This window comes from Mus musculus, chromosome 7 (assembly GCF_000001635.26).
Source record: "Mus musculus strain C57BL/6J chromosome 7, GRCm38.p6 C57BL/6J".
Lineage (NCBI taxonomy): Eukaryota > Metazoa > Chordata > Mammalia > Rodentia > Muridae > Mus > Mus musculus.
Window position 1 is genome coordinate 125417362 of NC_000073.6, and position 14197 is coordinate 125431558.

The 14197-nt window shown below is 49.3% G+C and overlaps 1 long non-coding RNA gene across 2 annotated transcripts; it reads right to left on the reverse strand.

Moving 5' to 3' along the window:
• On the reverse strand, positions 1-11525 carry Gm30717. 2 transcript variants are annotated; one of them, XR_378487.3, is made up of 4 exons: positions 11210-11525; positions 687-758; positions 490-573; positions 1-310 (listed from the first exon to the last, which is right to left on the reverse strand). It is a non-coding gene; the product is annotated as a predicted gene, 30717 (long non-coding RNA). The 2 variants fall into 2 exon arrangements; XR_378486.3 differs by lacking the exon at positions 11210-11525 and adding an exon at positions 1164-1186.
• Between the last annotated feature and the right edge of the window lie 2672 nt (positions 11526-14197).

A 14197-nucleotide genomic window follows, 5' to 3' on the forward strand; every position in this document is an offset into this window, starting at 1 on the left:
CCTCTGCATATGCGCCTATGTACTTGCAAATTCATCTACAGAACCCTGAGACCTAAGGACAATTCACTGAGTGACCCACATAAAGAGACCTTAGCCCCTCAGCCAGGCAACCTCACCCTCCACACTTTGGAGTCAGCAGGAGCTCGAATCCCTCATCTGCTGGACAAATGATTGGGTTGGCCAGCTGGGCCCAGTGTCCTCTGTGAAGAGGGAAGTCGGTCTGACCTTCCCAACATGCTGTGTGGGCTTACAGAGCCTCTGCTTGGAAGACACCCGGAGACATGGAAGGGAGCAGTGAGATGACAAGTCCCTGTGACGGGGATAAACAACGAACAAGGTCAGAGAGTAATATACAAAGAATAGGAAAAGACAACTGGTAATTTTAGGAAAGCCAAGGAGGGACTGGGGTGGGTGGGGAGGGAGAAGGCTGTGATTCTAAATGAGGTATCCAGGAGGAAGCACCCGAGAAAAGGAACTTGGAACACAGACCTGAGGAGCAGAGGGTCAGCTGTGGAGATGTCTGAAGTGATGCTGGCGAAGGGATCATGCAAAGGTCCTGAGGCAGGAGTGGTGCTAAAGAGACCAAGAAACACCAAGGGTAATCAGAGGAAGTGGGAATGATGGCAGAGAGCAAGAGGACTAGGGTGAGCGTCCTTCTCCTGATCTCTCTCCACGGTTTTAGTTACCTGTAGTCAGTGCTCTTAACTGCTGAGCCTCCATCTCTCCAGGCCCCTTAGTTGCCTCTAGTCACCTATGCTCTGAAAAGATTACAGGAGAAGTCACACAAAGAGCACGTAAGATTTAAATCACACACTAGGGGCTGGACAGTTGGCTCCCTGGTTAAGAGCACTTACTGCTCTTACATAGGACCCGGGTTAGGTTTCCAGACCCTGTGGCAGCTCACAACCTTCTGTAACTCCTTTCCTGGGGAATCTGTTGCCCTCCTTAAGCCCCAGGTACATACAGTGCAAATACATGAATGCAGGCAAGTACTCGTACACATAAGATAAAAATGAATAAATCTTTTCAAAGATAGTATTAAATCATGTGCTATTCTGAGCAGCATCTGCAGGAGGTTGAATGAGAAACCACCCCATGACCCCACCAGCCCACTCTTCCACCCTTCACCCGACTCCTCTACCACCTCACTCCCCCATCCTCACCAGCCTACTCCTCCAGCACCTCCACCCCAGTACCCACCCCACCCTAGTCTCAGGCAGCTGTTTGGAGAGCTTAGGAGGTGTGGCCTTGCTGGAAGGAGGTGTGGCCTTGCTGGAAGGAGGTGTAGCCTTGCTGGAAGAAACGCGCCTGAGATCATGCTGTGAGAGTTGAAGTCCTTGAGCCACTTCCAGCTTGCTCTCTCTGCTTCAAGCTTGCAGCTGAGATGTGAGCTCACAACTCCCTCTCCTGCTGTTGTGCCTTCTAAGTGAGGCCAGGCTTGTGCTGCCATGGTGGACTCATATCCCTCTGGAACCATAAGTCCAGATAAACTATTCCTTCTATAAGTTATCTTGCTCAGGCCGTTTTTATCACAGCAACTGGAAAGTAACTAGCACGGCATCTCGCCCGGACCGTGGCTCAGCGTTGTCTGTGTGCCCTGCGTCTATGCTGGGTATTCTGCTCATATCTGTGACTCACTTAGCCATCTCAATTACCAGACTGACTATGCGGGTCTCAGTGCTAGTGTTCAATAACCCTCAGTCCACTTAACAACAGCTCAGAGAGCAAGAGTATTCAAGGGAGGGGCCTAGCATGAAACACAGGAGAAGAGATCCCTTCTTGTGCTCTGTGTTAATACCACAGGTCACTCAGGAAACATAGGCATGGTGTGTAAAGGCTTGAGGCAATGGCATGAGGCATCCACTGAGGACTTGGGACATAGTCTCTACTTATAAGGGAGACTACCATAAAATCTGATTCAAAGGCTAATTCAGTTATTCATTAGAACTTACTGAGTGTTTAAAATGTATCAGAGAGTCCACATAAGGGCCCACTGAAGAAGGGGATGCAGCAAGGCCAGCAATGGACAAGCAGCTAGGTAGCAAGCACTCAGCAAGGTTAACAAATGGCTGGCAAGATGGCTCATCAGGTAAAGGTGCTTGCCACCAAGGCTGACAACCTGAGTTCAATACCCAAGGTCTACACAGTGGAAGGAAAGAACCAATTCCCACGAATTGTCTTCTGACTGCTATGTGTATGACATGGAATGTTTGGACATACACAGTAAATAAATGTAACTTTAAACATTTAAAATGTCAACTAAAAAGTGAGAAGAAAAAAGAAGAAAGGAAGGAAGGAAGGAAGGAAGGAAGGAAGGAAGGAAGGAAGGAAGGAAGGAAGGAAGGAAGGAAGGAAGGGAAGGAGGGAGGAAGGAAGGAAGGAAGGAAGGAAGAAAGGAAGGAAGGAAGGAAGGCAGGCAGGCGCTAGCTGGCAGAGCTCCTAGAGCTGAGGAGGTCAGCTCATAGACAGTCTTAGAACTGTGTCCTACCTCTGATTCTCCCCTAAGTGCAGATGTAGCCTCAGTGTTGGAAAATCTGGTTTTGAAACCAATGGAGCCCTAACTACCAAAGTCCTCTTTGATGGAGTTCTTCATTAATATCTTTCCAAGCATCTAAACTAGAGACTACCTCAAGATTGTTCTCTCATCTCTGGGAAAGCTGTGACTTTGTGGACAGGAGTGTGAGCAGGGGACTCCCATGCACAGGACCAGGGAGAAGCCACAGCTAACAAACAGAATGGATTCCTGCAATTTATCCTTCCACCTCTATGGAGCCTTGACTAGACAATGGATCAGCTACAGCAGGATGGGTGTGTGCCTTCGTGTGTGTGTGTGTGTGTGTGTGTGCATTTCCGTGTGTGTGCATTTCCATGTGTGTGCATGCAGATGTATGCATTTGTGTAGTCTCCTATATGCAAATTGGTACACCCACTACCACCACCCCATTGCAGCTTATTATATCTGTTTACTCATTTCTTGTTTCTCTCCAGCCTGGGCAACACTACCCAGATTGGCCACAAGGGGGCTCCCATGGCTGCCCTTTGCCCTTTCCTCCAATCAACATAGTGGGTCTCAAAAAGGGAACATGCCAGGAACACACAATGGGTTCAGACCTTCACCTTGCATAAACATTCCCATCTCCAATGCCCCATGCCCCACTCTCCATTTCTCCTCAATGTCACTCATAGAAGTCCTGCTCCAGGACTGGATGGGGGCGGGAGGGGAGGTCACAAAATAACTTGAGGTCTCCTGGATTTTAGTCGTTTCCACACTGGCACCTACTAGGTTCATTTCTGTGTATGTGTTCTTTTTAACTCTGGTGTCCCTGGAAACTATTTTTCTGCATCTGAGCATAGGAACTAAAACAAAGTGTGAGCAGTGTGTTACCACTCCTCCTTCTCCTCCTCCCCCCACTTCCTCCTCCCCCCTCTCCTCCTCCCCCCCTCCTCCTTCTCCTCCTCCTCCTCTTCCTCTTCCTCATCCTCTTCTTCCTTCTCTTCTTCCTCCTCCTCATCTTCTTCCTCCTACTACTCTCCCTCCTCCTCCTACTCTCCCTCTTCCTTTACCTCTCCCTCGTCTTCCTCTTCCTCCTCAATCCTGGCTGGCGGAAACTCCATGTTGAATGGGTTCCACCTCTGGCTGAAGCACAGGACAGATTGGAGGGAGATGTCACTCAAAGTAGTGAGCACAGAGAGACTGAGGCTGAAAAACGAGGTCTGATTCACTAGGCCTGGACCTGAAGGTGCCTTAACCATGAACTGACCAACACCTGAAATGGGCAGATTCGATGCTGCTTCTGATGCCATGGGCCTATGGCAGTGCTGAAGCCATGGGCCTATGGCAGTGCTGAAGCTAGCCCCAACCACCCAACCTCAGCAGACCAACAGCAGGTGACAGTAAATAGGAAAGAAAATGGCCACACTGGGGAGAGGGACTAAAACAATAACAAGATCAGGTCACCTCCTAAGTTCATCTTCCAGGTTCAAAGGGAAGGCAGGAGGTATACATGGCTAACAGTCCTCGCCAGGGTGGGGTCACCCATCACAGACCATCAGTGTCCAGGCTCCAGGCTCTCCTGCAAGTGAGAGTTAGGTGGCCTAACAAGTTTGTCAGAACTGTGTGGACTCTCTTCCGGATAGAGACTGAGGCCTCTATCAACTTCAGCCTTTTCCTTTCCAGGTGGTGAGATTCCTGAGGAAATGCCAGTTTCTTGGATACATTGTCTCAAAAGACAACAGGAAGGCCACGAGAATCTCTTCAAAATGTAGCTCCTCCTGCCAATCTCTTCACATTTCTAAATCAAATAACACCCTTATCAGTGCAGCCACCATGGCTCCCCGCATCAGTGTAGCCATCAGTGTAGCCACCGTGGCTCCCAGAGTCCCTCCTCTCCTCTCTGTGATCTTATGGACACTCCAGGATTTGGTTTCAGTCCATGGGGCTACCATTCTCCCATTCCTTATTTGAAGCTATAAGGTAGAACCTAAAAGAGACTTTTGTCCTTCTTGCCTACAATCCAAGGCTCTTTCTGTCACTACTGGCTGTGAGGCCTGGAGGAAGTTGCTAAGTTTCTCTGTGCTTCAATGTCTTTATCTGTTAAACGGGGGGGGGGGGGGGGGGGGGGGATGAGACCTATGGGTGGGTGTGTTAAACTAGGGAGAGCTGTGCCTGGCACTCAGCAAGTTGCTGGTCAGTGCTTGCCAACAAGGTCACCACGGTCTATAATGTCCATCAGCACCTGCCCTTGGGAAGATGACAGGCAGTCCCAAGGTTCCTCTGCATGGTTGCAGGCCTGTTTCAGGTTCAATGGACTACAACCCAAGCTTCAAGGACAATGAGTCTATTCCTGCTGACATCTAAGAAGGCCCTTTTGCAAAAAAAACCATAGCTGTGTCTTTGTCTTGTCCAGCTATATCCCCCCTCTGTGGTGCTCTGATGTGAGTGTCCTTGATCCCTAGGCTTTTGTTTGGTCCCTGGTAACGCTGTCTTGGGAGAGGCTGAGTATTTTAGGAGGTGAAATGCTGGGTATTTTAGGAGGTGAAATGCGGGGCAGGGTAGGGTGGGGACCCTCGGTGAGCACAGGCCCTTCTGCCCTATACTTCCTGCCTGTAGTGCCATGAAGAATGGCCACCACCACACATTCCACCACTGTGATGTTCTGGCTGAGCACAAAATGCCCAACGACCAAACACCGTGAAACCATGATTCAAAGCTGACCCTCCCTCTTGGATGTCGAATCTATAACATATATTGTTCCAGCAACAAGTAACTAGACCCTCCCCAAAGCTCACACATCCAGCGGCCTTACTAGTATTACTATACAAAATTTAATTTAAAGAGAAACGTCCAGAGCCTGGCAGTGTTTCGTTCTCTTTGCAGACTCCCACACTATGCTGCTGTACTGTCCATCTCTATGCTGCTGGTGGCTGCCATGGAGTCTGCACTCAGCATCTCACTACTGTGGAGTGGATAGGTGTGGCTTCTTTCCAAGGAGAGAACTGGGAAGCAAGGAAGGCACTGCCCAGCCTGTGGGTTTAAGGAGGCCCTTGCTCTCAGTTCTGTAGGTGCATAGGGTCACTACTGAGCAGAAGGACCTCTTAAAGGGCCGTATCCTGAATATCTTCCCTCTTCTCTTCCTATTCCTGGTCCTGCTTTCTCACCAGACTTTCTGTCAGATCCCAACATATCTGAATCCTCTTAGAATTTGCTGGGCCGACGTTTGCCTGACTGCCTAATAGAATAATAGTGTAACAGGAAACATTTCCTTCAACCTAACCTCCTGCTAAGCACATGGTCATGTGACTTCCCATTTTACAACTTCTGAGGTATAGAGAGGTTAAGGGGCTGGCCCAAAGTCACACAGCAAGAAAGTAACAGATTTGAACCTGTCATCCCACTCCCTCTGTCAAGCCCTTCCAGGAAAAGTGCTGCCTGGCTGTAAGAGTCACAGGAAATGGGAACTGCAGTCACTAGATTAATAACTCACTAGTAGACCTCACGACCACTGAATCATCTTAGAACCTAGTTATCATTAGTAGCATCTGTGTCTGTTTTAATAATTTCATGATTGCTAAGAAAGACCTGGCCATCAAGCTGTCGCTCCAGGTCAGGTGACATGGCAGAGCTCATGTGACCCTCTGTACAACAGAATTAGATGGCATTATTGTTTTCTATTTTACAGGTGGGGAAACCAAGACACAGAAAGTGAAATAAGTTGCTCACGTCACACAGAGAAGCAGAGAGTAAATGAGAACTCAGTAAGGGGTAGAGATGTAGGAGGTTGGGAGGAGAGGACAGAACAGAGCTGACTACACACGCCCAACCCACCTACCAGGCTCTGGAAATGGATGAGACCCACTACCATTTGTGGTCAGGCGCTGACCCTGGCTCCTCTTTCCTCTCTGAATTCCATGAGAATAGCTGTTTTCCTCAGAATCCCTACCCACTCCCCCAGAGACAGCAGTCTTCCAACAATAAGAAGCAGATGTTCTCCTCTTTAGCTTTAAGCCAAGAGACAATTCATGAAGTTCCAAAAATCACGTAACATACCATAATAATCCCATGACATCACTCACACATAATAACTGTCAGGTCCCGACCCCCAGGATGGCAGTCCGGGCTCAGTTCCGGCTGCACCAGCACTCCTCTGAAACCGAGCAAAGTGGGTTTCTGTTTGCCAGGGAGAGCCATTGCTTTCTCTCTCTTACCTCTTTGCCAACCTCCTTAGGGTGCAGCTAGTTCTCTAGTCACCCCAACAAACCTCCAAAGACCAAAGCCTCCCCCCCCCTCACCGCTGCAGCATAACCCCTTTAACTGGCAGGGCTCCCACCATCCCCTGCCATCCTCTCTGCTCTTCTCCAGGACCAAGGTAACCAAAGACAGACACAAGATGTGGAAAGGAGGGAGGGAAGGGGATAGTCTCTCAGTGTCCCTGAGGCTGACTGAGGACAAGAGCAATGGGTAGGAGCTGGGTCCTGCAGCAGGGGCGGGGTGGGGCATGGACGGGCTCATATATTTGCAAGAGTGAAGCAATGATACCTGGAGTTCCCTGCAGTGTACAGTAGGTAAGAGGGACTATTGTTCATCTTTCTCATTGCTATGACCAAATACCCAACAGAAGCTGGTTATTGAAGGAAAAAGGATTTTTTTTTTTTTGGCTCATAGTTTCGGAGGGTTTGGACCATCATAGCAGAGAAGGTACGGTGGGGGCGCTCGGCTCACTGGCAGGGCTCCCATCATCCCCTGCCATCTTCTTTGTTCTTCTCCCTCCCTTTTCTCTCCGCCCCTCCCGGTTTCCCAAGAGGTAGTAGCTATGGCAGGCTCCGGAGAGTGCAGTTAGTTCTCCAACATGGTTGACAGGAAGTAGAGAATAAGAAAGGAAGTAGCCAGAGATAATATATGCCTAATGGCCCACCCCTGGTGACCCATTTCCTCCAGCTAGGTTCCATATTCTAAAGTTTCCAGAGCCTCCCAAAAGAACAGCACTGATTGGAGACCAAGTGGCCACCACGTGAGCTTGTGGAGAGCATTCCATGTGTGATCCACAGCAGGTGCTGAGCGTGAATCGTGGTCCTCCTCCTCAGTATGGGTTACAGTGTCCGCCTTTAAGAGGCTTGAGAACACGGAGAGCATCGTCTGTTGGCACGTGCCGGAAGCCTGTCATGTATAAGGACTCTGAGCTGCCTAGCCCAGTCTCTCAGCCTGCTGGACTCTCTCTTAGGCCACTCAAGACAAACAGAAGCACCTAATCCTGGGGACACTGGAGGAGGAAAGTCTGCCTGGAAGCACTTCTAGCTACCCGTGGTTACAGGGGTTCACAGAGAGTCTTTAAGTGAAGAAAAGGGAAAGAAAAGTCTCCACAAAATATCAGGTTGTGTGTAAAGCTCCGGTGGAGGAAAAATTAAGAGGAATCCAACATGTCCCTCAAGTCTATCCCAAACATCATTGCTACAGCTTTGTGGGTTTGGTTCTTAAATATGTTGTTTTGTTTGATTGCTTGATTAAGATTATTTATCTGTTTTTGCAGTAGTGAGAATTGAAGCCAGAGCCTTGTGCATGCTAGGCAAGCCCATGCTACTGAGCTACATCCACACCTGATATTTTATTTTTAAGATAGTCTCACTATGTAGCCCAAGCTTGCCTAGAGTTCCTGATCCTTCTAACTCAGCCTCTTGAGTGCTGTGATCTCATGTGTGTGCCATCAGGTCTGGCTCACCTTTGCCAGAGTTTGGAGTCCCCTTGAAGGTTTGGTGCCATTGAGAGGTAGAGCCTGGCAAGAGGCCTTGAATGAGGAGGGTGTGTCCTCACAGGAGATAGTGGGACCTAGCCCCTTCCTGTGGTATCTTTTGCTCCTCAGCTGCCTCCATAAGAGAGGGTTTCCTTCACCAAGGGCTCCCACCATGATAGATCTTACCATAGGCCTAAAATGATAGGTTACCAGCTATGAACAGAAACTTTCAAAGCTGTGGTCGTCTTTCTAACTTGATTGTCTTGGGTATTTTGTTACAGTGATAAAAACTGGCTAGCACAACCACAGCATGCAGAGGTTCGGAAAATATAAATCACAGGAGCAAACTGTCATTGACTCATGTGGTGGCTAGTTTCAATTGTCACCTTGCTGCAATCTAGAATCACAGGGGAAGAGAATCTCAACGAGTGACTGTCTAGCTCAGGCTGGCCTGTGGGGTTGTCTATGAGGGAATTTTAATTGGTTTAACTGAGGTGGAAAGGGCCACCCTGAGTATGGGCAGTACCATTTGATTGTCTGGGCCCCGAACAATATGAGTGAACCAAGGGCCTGAGCAGTAGGCCCGTGAATACTCAGGAGCTCTGCTTTTGGGTGTGGAGTGAGTAGCTGCTTCAAGCACCTATCTTGCCTTCTCCACAATGATGTACTGTAACCTGGAACTGTAGGCCAAAGAACCCTTTCTCCCCAAGCTGCTTTTTGTTGAGGTGTGTTAGTACAGCAACTGAAATGAAAACAGGATACTGTGCTTATAATACCAGGTATTGGATAAAAGGACAAGTATTCTGAACTCCAGGAGAAACCATCTTCAAGAATATTGGTATTTTGCCCTATAAGTCACATATTGCTTACTCACAAATACTCCAGTGTGGGGATTTCTGGCATCCAGAAATGCCTGGCTCTACCCAGATGTGGCTCTGCCATCTTCCAGAGCAGTTTCCCATGAAAAGCCATTTTGGTTGGTGTCATGTGGTCTCTGTCATTGTACTCTGCATTGTCAGACAGGTCTCTGACATTTAACTCTCCCATTTTAGCATAAATAGCTCAAAGACAGCATGTATATGAGCAACAGCTGTGCCTAAAGAAAATGTCATGGCCACGGGCAGAAGCCAGGGACTTGCTCAGCCATGATCTACGATCTCCATTAGAGTATCGGAGCCTCCTGTTCTCCAGGAGACAGGAAGGATGCCATGTCCGTAAAGACAGCACACACAGTATCGGGGTTGGGGGTCGAGGGAGATGACATGAAAAGGCAACCTTGAGGCAGAGGAGCATAAGAAAAAGGCTTTACAAAAAGCCTGAGTTCAGATGGAACCCATAAACCTAGCAGTCATCTTTATCACTCCCTTTTCTTTGCTTTGTGTGTCTCCTCCATCTAGGCAAATGGTCCACTTATTAGCGATCACTGCCTGGCTCCCCAAGCCACTATGCTCCAGGAACCCCAAGGAATCTACAGCATGGGGCAACCCTAGCCTTCTGGATGCCTAGAAGGAGATCTCTCCCAGGGCAGGAAACAGAAGGTGTCACTGAATGGTAGTGTTAGCTTGAGTCACACCTAGGAAACACAGCATCGTGCACAGGATCTGTGAGCCTCACACTCTTGCCTTGGACATGAATGGAAACAGAGGGCAGGTGATCATCCTGCATGTAGGACAGTGACCCTGAAGCCAACACCACCCCCAAACACACACACACACACACACACACACACACACACATCAAACCTGCCACTGACCAACTATAGAGTCTTGAGTGATTTCTAGTCTTCTGTGCCTCGGTTTCCCTTTCTGTAATATAACAATGAGAACGGTACCAAGATCATAGGGTTGAGGTACAAACTTAATTGGGTTAAAAATCCATAAGTCACCTAGAAATGTGCCAGACATCCATAAATGTCAGATAAATGATTGGCCAGCTCCCCTGCCCCCTGTGACTGCAGGTACCGGCCTCCTGAGAAATAGGGCATGAACAAGCAAGACCAAAGCACGTGGCTTTTCTTCCCTTCCTGGAAGTAATAGCCCCGAAGCGGCATTACTGACTCTTGGCACTCCTGCAAAGAGAGCTGTCCAAATGTCAGCTGCCAAATGTCACCTTAGCTGATTGAAAGTTGTTCCACCTGGTAACAGCCCAGAAATTAAGGTGCTTCTATGTTCTACATGAACCTACGCTTCGGGGCCGGTCGTAGGCTTTGGCATCTGCCATTCTCAGGAGAGCAGACACTTGAAAGAAAAGTGCAGGCTTCAGCAGGCTGACAAGGAGGCGGCCTTCCCTTTGTGGGCTTTGCCTTGAGGCTCCAGTGGAACTGCGCCAGGCTTCCTGAGGCTGGCTTCTGTGCGCCTGGCTCAGAGTGGCTCTGTGCACTTACTGTATCTCTTCCATCTCACTCAGCTCCTGACCATCGAAACAGAGGTGACCCAGGAAGGGGGCCAAGGTCAACCTCAGCTCTGTCCTCCTGCACACTAGAAAGCCTGGATCCCTCTTCTGACTAAGGACAAAGCTACTAACTAGTGCATTTCCACTGACAGCCACCCTCCTCCCTCAGGGAGCACTCATAGCCTGGCTGGCCATGACAATGACCTGGGAGAGGAGCATAAACAGACTGCTGTTAGAATAAAAAGTGGCATTGGTGGGGTGAGGGTGGGGTGGGAGGGGGTAGGGGTGGGGTGCTAGTGTATTCAACACTTTCTCCCTGGCTGGAGGCACTATTGGGGGACCTGTGAGAACCTTTAGGAAGTAGGGCCTAGATGGTGGAAGTAGGTGTATGGGAAGTTGGCTTTGAACCCTGACCTCGGTTCTGCCTCCCTCCCTCTCTCTGCTTCCTAACCCACTATGATAGTCAGGCTTTGCAACGTGTTCCCACCGCCACAGAGCCAAAGTAGATCTTTTCACCCTTAAGTTGTTTGTTTCAGGCATGTTGTCATAGCAACTCAAAAGTAACTAATAAAATCCCCGTGGTGTGACCTCACCTCGGTCAAGTGAGCTAGATGGGCTGAGGGTGGAGCCCTGATGCAGATCGCGTGTGAAGTTCTTGGGGGGAGCTCCAAGTTGGATCCCAGGTGTCACTGGTAACTCAGTGTGGAAGGCCAGCTCAGGGCAGGCTGTGGTGGTCACCTTACCCACACACAACCTGACAGGATGGGTCTTCATCTTGGTGCTAGAATCACAAAGCTGGGAGAGAAGCCACTTGCCCAGAATCACACCACCTAAGTGTGAGTGTGGTAGGTAAGGAAACCCCCATACTGTGCTAAAATTCCTAAAGGACAGGCTCCAGGCAACTCTGCTCCCCCCTCACCCCACCCCTCAAATTGTAAAACTGCTCTGAGATAATCAACTGCTTGCTCTGGCTTTAGTGAGCCCACTTATCGCTGTGTAGCAGGGAGTGAGACAGCCCCCTTTATCTCCATACACAGGGGAGAGAGACAGATCCTCACAGCTGAGGGGAGCAGAAACACTCTTTCGCTCAGCTACTCATCCCACATAAAGGAGATCATTGTGGTTCCTACCTCTTTAAAACCTGCCCTAGCCTCTTCTGCATGATAGACCTTTGGATTTGGTTTAAGGCTGTCAGCTTGCTAGCAGTAATTGATAAAGTCATATAATTATAATTTAAATAGCGTCTATGGTCTTCTACCTTTAGAGTCCAACTCCGCAACAGCAGCAAGGACCTAAATTGCCCATCTTCAAGCTGCTGGGCCATGCTGATTGACACCTCTACTGTAACTCTGTTAAGCCCGTGAGAGTCCCCCTACTCCCACCCTTACATACACACACACACACACACACACACACACACACACACACACACACACACACAAGATCTACCTTCCAGAAAACAGGGCCATTTGGGAAACTGCTTAGCAACTGTGAGGTCTGGGAGAAAATGAGTCTTGCCCAGTGTTTGGTTTGGGACCTGGGAGAAGGGACTGAGGTGCATATTTTACACACCAAAGCAGACTGGGCCTCCGAGTTCTCCCAGCAGCCCAGCAGCCCAGTTCCTACCTGGCACACTCTGCCCCCAACCTTGAACTTTCCAGCCCAGGGGCTTGGCTGCCCTTCCCCCAGAGGCTCCTCCCTATATAATCCAGACATTTTGGTCTTCTCACTCTTCTTCTATTCTCTCTGTGCATGTGTACCCCTTTCTCTTTTCCTATATCCCTCCCCTACTCCCCACTTCCTTTCCCCCATGGCCTTGGTCCTTGGGGCCAGTGAACTCACCCGAGTGCAGCTTCCCAATGAGCCTGCCTTGGATATAATCTAATCTGGTTTAAATCGGTTCATTTTAGTGGCGGAGAAATCACTTATCATCCAGTACTTTTGTTGTGACCCTGGGAAAACTCCCTCTTCTTCCTCCACCCCACCTCAGCCATTCCTTCTTCTCCTTCTTCTCTTCATCCCCTTTCTTCTTCTCTTGAACCTTTCCCTCCTTCTCTTTCTTGATCCTCTACATAATAAGGTTAAGAAAGCCACTACAATGATCCCCCAAATGAGTAAGGTATGGCCTCTGGACCAGCAGCCATGGTGCCAGCCTCCCCTACTGTAAGAAAAATTAGGGGCCAGATCACACCTGCTCCATCCCCTGGGGCTGGGACCAGCAATCTGTCTGAAGACTGAAGGCTGAAGGCTGAAGGCTGAAGGCTGATGCTAACTACAGAAGACATATACAGGGCTCACAGAGGAATAAACAAGGCCCCTCTACAGCAAATGAATTCTTGGTCTTTGACAGGGACAAGCTGGGCCCTGAAGAACGAATGGCGTGTGGCAGTCTTCCAGCTCATCAGCAAACCTGCAAAGGAAGTAGGCTTCTTCCTAGGCTTTTGCTGTGCTGTGAGGGTGCAGCCCAGTTAGGTAAAACAGCTGCCTATTATACACAATGTCCTGAGTCCAACGGCCAACATAACAAGTAATAAAGCAACTTAAAAGCCCATAGCCCACTGGTTCCAGACTCTGACCCTGCTGTCCTAATGCAATTTAGTCTTCTTTGAGCTTGGGGGGAGGGGCGGGGGTGTCAGGCTCAATGCTGCAGTTGCCGTGGGCTTGGCCAGAATGTGTGCATTCTGAATGTGGTGACTACTGGGATGCCCACCATTCCTGACCATGTGGCCGCTTCCAACACATAATCTCTTTGTGGCTCTTGGTGTGCACACACAGGGATCCTAGGACCATCACTAAAGCTGCCTTTGGCCCCCGTATTCAAAGCTGTCCCCACCCCCTAGAGAGAGAGAGAGAGAGGGAGAGAGAGAGAGAGAGAGAGAGAGAGAGAGAGAGAGAGAGAGAGATTCCTAGGCCAGGCTGAGGAAGCAGCATAAGGTTATAACCTAGCAGACAGAGGTGGGAATTGTAAATGATGAATTTCTGCAAGACCCCAAGAGGACCCTCAAGGCAGCTCATTGCCACACGGTCTCTTTTGCTAGGCAGACGGGGCTGAATTTCCAAGAGAAATCTAAAATACCCAATCTTATAAACGTCAACCACAATTTGTTTAATTTGCACTTACTTCCTCAGAGGACACCATAGGAGAACTGGTCCTTCCTTCCATCATGTAGGTCCTGGATAGTGAACTCTGATCACTGCTTGGTGGCAGTCCTTTGCCAGCTTGAATCATCCCCTCAGCTTTACAATTTCTGACTCACATGTATGGGCCAAAGCAACATGATCCGGAGCTCAGACCTTCCACGAAGCTGCTTCTGCAGGTCCTTGCAACTGTCCCAGTGAGGTACAGGGAAGGAGAACCCACTGCCCAAGCCCATGGCTCCCTCCTCTCCTTCCCTAAACAAGAAGGGCTCTTTTCAGTCTGCAGAAGGGAGTCCTGATCTCCTCGTGTTGCTTGAAGTCCCCCGTGACACTTCGCCTGTCCTGCTTCCTTCTCGGAGGACTCTCTGGGTTCCCCTGAAAAAGAAGAACCAGAAAACTACATGGCTCTTTCTTTCCTTCCTTCCTTCTGCTCTTGCCTTTCC